The following is an 8,033-nucleotide window of genomic DNA, read 5'->3' on the forward strand; positions in this document are numbered from 1 at the left end:
TCAGATTTGAGTTCAGATCTGCTCCCATTGACCTGCTGCATGTCTTCAGCCAAGTTACTTTTCTTTTCCTCTCTAACCCTTAGTTTTATCATCTGTAGAATGGGGAGCACAATACCATCATGAGATTTTGTGAGCAGTGAATCGAATAATAATGCATGTGAAGTGCTTAGTAGGAAGGGGCCCAGACAGCCCTTGGGTCAACTTAGTGATTTCACACAAAAGGAGGGTTGAGGGTGAGAGAAGTGGATGTCCCAAGGAGAGAATTCTCCATTAGAGGGTGGAGAGCCAGGCCTGCCCACGGGGGCAACTGACCCATGTGCAGTGCTCTTCTGGCACCCTGGACCGTCAGGATTTTTTGCAGAATATGGATCCTGGAGGGAGAGTGAATCATCATCACACCCTGGATGATAGAGAGGTTTTCTCTCCCAGCTCTGCTGAATGAGCGAGGGCTGCGTGTGGGACTGTGCAGAGAAAGAGTCTGATGATGAAGTGCATCATGCAGCCGCACATGTGATTGATTATCAATGTCTGCCCTTGACCTAGGAGAGCATGCCGGCCATGTGTGTGCTCATCCTGCTGGCACAGCAGTTATTAAGAAAGTTGATTGCTAGACTTGGAGTTGGCACCAGGGAATGAGATAATCATTTTGTTTGTCAGTTTTATTGCAGTAATAATGCGTACTCATCATAGAAAAATTTTAAAGTTATAAAAGAGAAAATACAAATTATCTCTAAGTACAACAAGGAAGTGAGTTGATTTCTGGAACTCAATCAGCGGCCTGCAATTCAGAATCAGAAGATCTGGGAGCAGGAAAGAGGGTGGGAAACAGAAATTAATTGAGGGTCTGTATATGGGGTCATCGACTCTCCCATCTGGATGCAGAACAGCTGGCAGTCGGGCATTTAATCCCAGGACACACACACAAAACAGAAGTTAAATCTCCCCAAGTTGATCTATAGATTCAATGCAAGCCCAAGAAAAATGTCCAAGAAAGGGTTTTCCTAGGATGAGAAGCTGATTCCAAAATTTATCTGAAGCATTAAGAGGACGAAGAGTGTGAAGGTGGGGCCTGCACGGTGACCCAGTGGGTTAGGACACTGCTTGTGACACGGCCAGCATCCTATATGGGAGTGCTGGTTCAAGCCCCGGCTGCTCTGCTTCTGATCCCACTTGCTGCTGATGCACCTGGGAGGTGGTGGGGCCCCTACCACCTACGTGGGAGACTCGGATGGAGCTCCTGGCGCCCGGCTTCACCTGGCCCTGCTGTGGCCGTTGAAACCATCTGGGGAGTGAACCAGCTGATGGAAGGCATCCCCGTGCCTCCCCCTCTCTCTGGAACTCTGACTTTGAAATAAATACATAAGTCTTTACAGATAGGTAGATGGAGAAAGGAAAAGACTTTCTGAAGAAGGAGACTAGAAAGGGGGCGTCCTGCCTTCCTTAAAGCTGTTGTGATTAGGGCGGTGTGGTACAGGCACAACAGTGGAGGAGCTGCCTGGCGGGATATGGCACAGGGCTCGGAACAGACCTGGGGCAGGGGGAGAGGAGGACTGTCTGCTAAGTGGAGCTAAGAATACGTTTACTGATATGCACAGCGTAACTCCAGGTAAGTGGATGGCTTTAATTTTTTTTTTTTTTTGACAGGCAGAGTAGATAGTGAGAGAGAGACAGAGAGAAAGGTCTTCCTTTTGCCATTGGTTCACCTTCCAATGGCCGCCACGGCTGGCGTGCTGTGGCTGGTGCACCGCGCTGATCCGAAGGCAGGAGCCAGGTGCTTCTCCTGGTCTCCCATGGGATGCAGGGCCCAAGCACTTAGGCCATCCTCCACTGCCTTCTCTGGCCACAGCAGAGAGCTGGCCTGGAAGAGGGGCAACCGGGACAGAATCCGGCACCCCGACCGGGACTAGAACCCGGTGTGCCGGTGCCGCTAGGTGGAGGATTAGCCTATTGAGCTGCGGCGCTGGCCAGGATGGCTTTAATTACAAAAGCAAAACTTTAAATTATCAATAAAAAATATAGATTACTATTTTTTCTGACCTTGATGAAAGGAAAGGATTTCTCAAATAAAACATGAAAAGTATAGTTCCCGGCAGAGCAAGCTGCTGGTTGGGACACTGTACCCAATATGAGAGAGTGCCGGGATTTGAGTCCTGGCTCTGCCCCGAATTCCAGCTTCCTGTGAATGTGCACTCTGGGAGGCAGAACATAAATCAGGTGGTTGGGGTCCTGTCACCCAGTGTGCAACCTGGATTGGGTTCCTGGCTCCTGGCTTTGGCCTGGTCTTGCTGGCTGTAGCAGGCATTTGGGGAGTGAATCAGCAGATGGAAGCTTGCTCTCTCTCTCTCTCTCTCTCTCTTTCTCTCTCGCAATCTCTATCTCTCTGCCTTTCAAACAAATAAATAAATGTCTGTTTCTGTGCCGCTTCAAGAGAAGCTCAGCCAGGGCCCCAGGCAACCCTAGAACAGAAATGTGGAGGCTGTGGTACTTCTACCACATTCAGGCCTTGTCTGGAGACAGCCTCGGGGGCAATGCTGGGCGCTGAAAGCTAACTGCCCTCCTCCCAGCAGGGCCCTGTGGCCGCCTCCTGCCACGATTAAGATAACGTGGTCTCGGGAGATGACTGCAAGCGAGACAACTCCACAGTCCCACGTTTGGATGAATTATTTCAGGGAAAAAGGTGTCCCCAGTCATGGCGTGTGGGTTCACGTTAGCTTCTCTCTTGGAGAATGGCTTTCTGAGTTTGTCCCTAGATTTGAATGTCCTGGGGACAAGCTCTTTGTTCACTGACTTGCTGCAGGGTTCTCCAGCTGCCACTAGCTACGTGACAAAGTTAGTCTTACTTCATTCACTGACTGACGGATTTTGGAAGGTTGGGGGCAGGTATCTCATGCAGCTAAGACGCAGCTTGGGGTGCCTGCATCCCATATCTCAGTACCTTCTTCGCACCTTGGCTCTGCTTCGGATCCTGGTTCCTGCTGATGTGCCTCCTTGGAGGAAGCAAGAGATAGTCCAGGTACTTGGAGATGGAACAAGGGCGCACGCCTCAGCCATTGTAGGTTCTTCTTTCCCCTGCCTTCTCTCAAGAGACCAATTTAGGCTCATATCTTATAGTTCCCACCCCACCCCCTGGATTCTTCCCCAGGTTTGGAAGCCCACAGGCTAAACTTGAAAAACCTGTATGGAGAAGCTCACCTCTGTCTACTGCCCCCTTCCCTTACCCCAGCCCACCTAAGATATAGAAAAGTCCAGCCCCTGGGATCTGGACCTCTGCCATGTGTTTGGGCTTTGTGTACTCTGGCAACTGGTTGACCTCTCGTTTATTTTCAAAGTTTATTTTCTTTGAATAAATTCAGTCTGGCTGTGAGTTTTTATTTATTTTTTTTTTTTTTAAGATTTATTTATTTATTTGAAAGTCAGAGTTACACAGAGAGAGGAGAGGCAGAGAGAGGTCTTCCGTCCTCTGGTTCACTCCCAATTGGCTGCAACGGCCAGACCTGTGCTGATCTGAAGCCAGGAGCCAGGAGCTTCTTCTGGGTTTCCCATGAGGGTGCAGAGGCCCAAGGACTTGGGTCATCTTCTACTGCTTTCCCAGGTCATAGCAGAGAGCTGGATCAGAAGCGGAGCAGCCGGGTCTCGAACCGACGCCCGTATGGGATGCCGGGGCTTCAGGCCAGGGTGTTAACCCGCTGCGCCACAGCACTGGCCCCTGTGACTTTGTATTTTGTCTCCTCCCTGTTCTGCACCCCTTTTCCTTACATTTGGTACCCCGTGTGAGCACACACCAATATGTACCCCCTTTTCTTAACACTTGGGTTCCTGCTTCTAATGTGGGAGACCCAGACTGAATTTCAGGCTCCTGGCTTTGGCCTGGCCTAGCTACAGGGACTCAAACAGGTATTCCAATATGGGATGGCCCAGGTGCGTGATGATCCCTGCCACCCCCATGGGAGATCTGGGTGGAGTCCCAGGCTCCTGGCTTCAGCCTGGCCCAGTGCTGGTCATTGTAGTCATTTAGGAATGAAGCAGCAGATGGACGCTCTCTCTCTCCAAAACTTGCAAACCTTTCAAATAAGTAAATAAATCTAGAAAAATAAGGAGATGATGGCCTGTATTCCTACTCAGCCTACTGTTGAAATAATTCCCTCCTTGAATTACTAATGTAAAAAAGGGATATTGGGGCTGGCATTGTGGTGTAGCAGATAAAAACACCACTTGCAGTGCTGGCATCTCATACAGGCAGTAGTTCGAGTCCTGGCTGCTCCACTTCCAAATCCAGCTCCCTGTTAATGAGCCTGGAAAAGCAGTGGAGGATGGCCCAAGTCCTTGGGCTCCTAAACCCAGGTGTGAGATCCAGGTAAGACTCCTGGCTCCTGGCTCCTGGCTCCTGGCTTCTGCCTGGCCCAGCCCTGGCCGTTGTGGCCATCTGGGAAAGTGAACCAGTGGACAGAAGATGTCTCTCTCTTTCCCTCTTTCTCTGTAATTCTGCATTTCAAATAAATAAATCTAAATTTAACTAAAAAGAAAAAAGAAAGGGGGATATTCTGAGATTAACTAGGGCTGCTAGAAATTGGGAAATTAAAACACGTCTATGAAAAATAAACTGACTCGCACTTACTAATAATTCCTGTTGAGGCAGAATGCCTTCTAAAGCATTCGATGACATTCATTCATTCATTTGACACAGATACGCTGAGTAACCACTAAGTGCCAGGCATTGTTCAGCACTGGAGACAGGGAGACAAATGTGATTGATTTCCCAACTCTAGTACAGTAGAATTGAATTAGGATAAAAAACAATTAACAAAAGACCAACACATGTATTTTCTAGTCATTATTTTTTTAAATTAAAGAAAAAAGTGATATAAAGAAAGCTGCTTTGAATTGATTTTTTAAAAAGATTTTTAAAAATTTATTTCCAATTTTCATTTCAGAAAAAGACACAGATTTCCCATTTGTTGGTTCACTCCCCCAAGGCCCTCAATAGTCAGGCCTGCGCCGGACCAAAGCCAGAAGTCTGGAACTCCATCAAGGTCTCCCACACGGGGCAGGGACCCAAGTACTTGAGCTATCACTTTCTGTGTCCCAGGTTACATTGTAGGAGGAAGCTGGAATTCAGAGCAGAGCTGGGACTACAGAACCCAGGCACTCTGATATGGGATGCAGGCATCCCTAGTCGGGCCTTAACCACTGTGCCAAATGCCCACCCCTTCAAGTTGATTTTTTAAACTTAATTTTTAGAGCTGCAAAGATTCAGCTGTCTTACCAAAACCTTCTGTGGCCAAAGACATGATCATACCACATGCTTAATTCATTTCTAGTCAATGCTAACTGCTCTCCCAAGTTTTTGTTATAAAGATTTATTTATTTGAAAGGCAGAGAGAGGTAGAGAGTGAGAGGGAGGGAGAGAGAGAGAGAGAGAGATCCTCCATCTGCTGCTTCACTCCCTAAATGGCCACAATGGCCAGAGCTGGGCTGATCTGAAACCAGGAACCAGGAGCTTCCTCAGGGCTACCACATGGGTACGGGGGCCCAAAGAGTTGGGCCATCCTCCCCTGCCCTCCCAGGTGTATCAGCAGGGAGCTGATTTTGAAGTGGAGTAGCCACAACTTGAACTGGCACCCATATGGGATGCTGGCACCTTTACCCACTATGCCACCGTGCCAGACCCGCTTTCCCAGACTTACTACAGAATTTGGTAGGAATTTATTTCCTCATGGAACCATAAAGAAATTCAAATTATAAATGACTATAGGAGAAATAACTTAGAAATTTCTGAAAGGCAATATGTTTCTTTCTAACTCTTTTTCTTTGCTTCTTGGTTGGGTCCATAAACGCTGTGGCTCAGAACTATGTTGATATTTGATGACCATCATTTTAAATGAGAACTATATTAAAAGACTGGCCTCAGAGGATCTCCTATGCACGGCACCGGCCAGGAAATTCAGCTTTTAGAAGTCTTCAAAACTCGGGCCGGCGCCGCGGCTCACTAGGCTAATCCTCCGCCTAGCGGCGCCGGCACACCGGGTTCTAGTCCCGGTCGGGGCACCAGATTCTGTCCCGGTTGCCCCTCTTCCAGGCAAGCTCGCTGCTGTGGCCCAGGAGTGCAGTGGAGGATGGCCCAGGTGCTTGGGCCCTGCACCCCATGGGAGACCAGGAGAAGCACCTGGCTCCTGCCTTCGGATCAGCCCTGTGCATTGGGTGGCCACTGGAGGGTGAACCAACAGCAAAGGAAGACCTTTCTCTCTGTCTCTCTCTCTCTCTCTCACTGTCCACTCTGACTGTCAAAAATAAAATAAATAAATAAAATAAAAAAATAAAAGCTGAATTTCCCTGGAACCAGGGTTGTGGTACAGCAACCTAAGGCACTGTTTGGGACGCCCGCATCACATATCGGAGCACCAGTTCCAATCCTGCTGCTCCACTTCAAATCCAGCTCCCAGCTAAGGTGCTTGGGAAAGCAGTGAAAGATGACCCAAGTACTTGGGTCCCTTCCACCCATGTGGCTATCTGGGAAGTGAACCAGTGGGTGGAACATCTCTCCCCCACCCTTACTCTGCCTATCAAATTAATTAGTTAATTAATCTTTTAAATAAATAAAAGCTGACTTCCCTTTATTTCTGGGATAAGGATAGTATATGTGAGTTGGTTTTGTGGCGTTACCATGGCTACAAGAGGAGGTAGACACAGGGTACCACAGTGACACTATGGCTTCTGAGGTACCATCTGCTGGACCCCGTAACCCACCGTGGTAAAACACCAGTCTCTGTTCCAGGTGCTCCTCTCTGCCCCTGGGTGAAGGCGGAAGCCACGTGGGAGCCCAGATGTCTCTGCTGCAGTCCTGACTTAGCACCCCGCTAGCTGTGTGGCGAACAGCTTCCTTAATCTTAGCCTCACGTTGAAACATCATGTTTACCTAGACAGCCTGGGATGTGTTTAGGTGCACGTAAAGCTATTTTAGGAGTTTAGTTAAAAATAGCATAATTAGCCCCCAGAAGACTTTCACATGTAACATGCAGGTGTTCTATGGCACTTCAGTGATGAAAAGAACAGTTGTAGATGCAGCCAAATGGTCGCGAAACATCACAGCTGGTGCCTTGACCTGCAGAACCCCCAGGGCACCCCCAGAGCTGCCAGGCAGGCCGCACAGAGTAGAATGCCAGCTGTCCTGTCTGCATCCCCACACCTGCCAGGTTCACCCTCCTGTTACTGCAACCAAAGAGGAGCTGAGATGGCCCGGATGGCTCCTCTCTGAGCCTCATCCTCCAGGAGTCAGGATCTCCCACCCCACACTACTGACATCTATGAGCTGATAATTTTTTGTGGTGTATCAGGGTCAGGTTCTGTCCTGTGCATCCCAGGATACTGGGCATCTTCCTCAGCCCCTACCCATGACAGCTCACTAGCACCCCCTGCCCCAACTGTGACAGCAAAAACGCCTCCAGATTTTGTCCCCTGGTGGGCAAGATTGCTCCTGGTTAGGACTGCTCTTTTAAAGAGAATGCCTTTTTGATCTGCAAGCTTTCCAATTTTCAAAAGTGGATCTTGAGACAAGGAGCTGAGAGCCAACAGCGTATTCAGAAGGTGGCCTGGGGAAGCACTCTGACCTCTGACGGGGGAAGGAGGGACAGGGAAGGGAAGGGAGTCAGGAAAGGACCACCCCCTGAACAGGCGCTGCTGCCGCGGGGCCATTTTGCCCCAGGAAATGTGTCCGTGCAGTGCGCCCCTTCAGTGTTTCTCTCACGTGGGGCGGCATGCCCACCCCCTGTCCTGATGTCTGCCCTCCACGCCACCCCACCCCTAGGCTTCTCCGTTCATTCAGATCCCTTTTAGTCTTACAATGGCAATCATTTTATTTTGCTTTCTATTTAAACATCTGGTTAATAAGACTTCATGTTGAACAATCCTATCTTCTGGATTCTCAGATTCTTTTTTTTTTTTAAGACTTATTTATTTATGAAAGAGTTACAGACAGAAAGACAGACACACAGAGAGAGGTCTTCCATCTGCTCGTTCACCCCCCTAGATGACCACAA

This window comes from Oryctolagus cuniculus, chromosome 4 (genome assembly GCF_051225735.1).
Source record: "Oryctolagus cuniculus isolate XC-2025 breed Fujian yellow rabbit chromosome 4, ASM5122573v1, whole genome shotgun sequence".
Classification (NCBI taxonomy): domain Eukaryota; kingdom Metazoa; phylum Chordata; class Mammalia; order Lagomorpha; family Leporidae; genus Oryctolagus; species Oryctolagus cuniculus.